Consider the following 2,435-nt stretch of genomic DNA (forward strand, 5'->3'; position numbering starts at 1 on the left):
ATATATATATATATATATATACACACACATATATATATAATTATTGGGAAGTATTCATCAGCGTTTTAAGATAGTTTACAGAAATATAGCTGTGCAGACAATGATGTAATGTGAGTTGTATAAATGCGGATGGCATACGTTGCACTATCTGGAATCAGAGTGAGAGACATTAACCTGATCGAGAATTACTTTTAAAAGACACGATGAATAAAGAAGATCTGAAACATAGGTTGAAAGCGGCAAGTTTTGTAAATACAGAGGCATTAAATATAAAGGGAGACGCGTTTACTATAATTCAGAGTGTAACGAATATGTTTCAAGAAGACATTTCTTGACCGTGGAACACATAACCTATACACCTATGACAAATGTATAAAATGGTTTCTCTCTGGTAGGCAATTTTGTTACAGAATAAATTTATATTCTTGATAAAAACAAAAAGAATAAATACGGCTATGTGTTTAACTCATTCAAGTCTTGTATTCATGTTGCATTTTACGGATAAATGAAGAACGTTTGTCGAACGTATCAATGAATGAGTGCATTCTGCTGAAATGTTTTGAAATTGTGAGTGCCCCAGTATTACCCTGACAGGCTAATTGTGCTTCATCTGATTTATGGACCTGGGGATCAGTGTACCGGTTACGCTATTAGGAATAATCATGCAATGCCTTACGATCTCTACGAATGATTTCTTAGTATTGTTATTTGTGTTATTCTTTATTTATTGATTCTAGATTTTAAAAAATAATAAATCTCAAGTTGATGTTTCTTCTTTTGAAATTTTTATTGTAACGTTTGCTTTAGATGTCAGTGAATATGTATTAGATTTAATAACGAGCAGAATATGTCAGAAGTTTCTTTTAAGCTACATAATAACGTCTACGAATCTAGTGGTTACGGATGTAAGTAATACACACATAACCTTATAAAATAAATAACGACCACAAGCATTTTGATCGTGAATGCTTCATTGAGTGTATGGATATACGGTCATGCGCACTCGTTATCTTGTATATACATGAGCTGATACGTGCATACATGTGCATATTTATAAGCGATTTATAAGCGCCGGTATGTTTTCTATCGCAGAATATTGACTATGTGTATTAGCAAAATATTACATGCAGTTTCTGTTCTATTTACATAGGTGCGTTCACGTGCAGGTGGTATAGTTCCTTGAACAACAATTACAAAATGTGTGATAAACGATGAAGTTTTGAAATAGAAATTAAGGCGAGCATCAAATATTTATATTGTAATATCTTGAAGGATTTTTTATGCAGATGTCTTAACATTTAAATTAAAATTCATGAATCGGATTGTTAACAATTCAGAATATTCAAATTTCATTAAAATATTGTTTTTTTTAAAATCTTTTACAAATTATTTGTAGTTTTACATTTTTAAAAATTATATTAAGAATTCATAATTTCCCAAGATTGATTCTAAATATATCCAAAGCAATTTATTAAGAAACATAGTAATTATTCACACTTTATTGCAAGCATAAATATTTGACATTAGGTGTCATGTTCTATGTTCAAAATGAAGCATAACATATATTATTGAAATTGTGATAATTATAAATAAATCATACAAAAATATTTTTGTTTACTCTCTATGTTTGTACTCTTTGCACTTTTGTGTTCAATGTTGTTATTGATGGCTACACTTGTAATTATTGCTCCATTGTCATCGATGCAACTGTTTTGAAAAACGGAGTTAAAATTAACCGTGATGATTGTCGTTGTTTTTAAATTTCTTACAAAGAAATATTGTTGCTCTTCACCGACGTTTCTTTCTTCTCTCCTTATTTGTTTTTAGAATTAAATGTATGCCTAAACAAAATCTGAAATATGATAATCCTGCCAATGAATGCATATAAATAGGTTTCAGATCTTTTGAAATAACGCAAATTATTATTTACACAAATGAATATAGTGAACTCTCTTTTAGTAAAGAAATGTATGTGACAAGCGTCATCGACTCACAGATGTAACCGGAGTTATGATGAAAGAGATACATGCTTCATATTTGTATGGAAATATTTAGGTAATTCGACAAGACAATGTATTATGAATCGACCACGTAGTGACAGAGTGCAAATACCCACCTTAATGATTTATAATTCTCACTTGACCATTTTCTGAATCAGTCAGTTTTTCCTATAGTGTTCTCAATAAAACTGACAGGGTAAGTCAGGTTCTTCAACCCTCGATGACAGAATAATGGGTCACCGATGATGAATAATTAAATTTAAAAAGAACACTGATATAAATGTATCAGGGTCACCGTAGTACGGAGGGATTGCATCCCTTGTCAGTCGTTAGAAAACTGCAATCACGTGGCTTACAGTTGTTTTGACTCTTATCTCTAACAATTCTGGTACTCACTAGCTCCTTCCGTCGCATTAATTATCACGATACTAATAT

Source organism: Octopus bimaculoides, chromosome 3, assembly GCF_001194135.2.
Source record: "Octopus bimaculoides isolate UCB-OBI-ISO-001 chromosome 3, ASM119413v2, whole genome shotgun sequence".
NCBI lineage: Eukaryota > Metazoa > Mollusca > Cephalopoda > Octopoda > Octopodidae > Octopus > Octopus bimaculoides.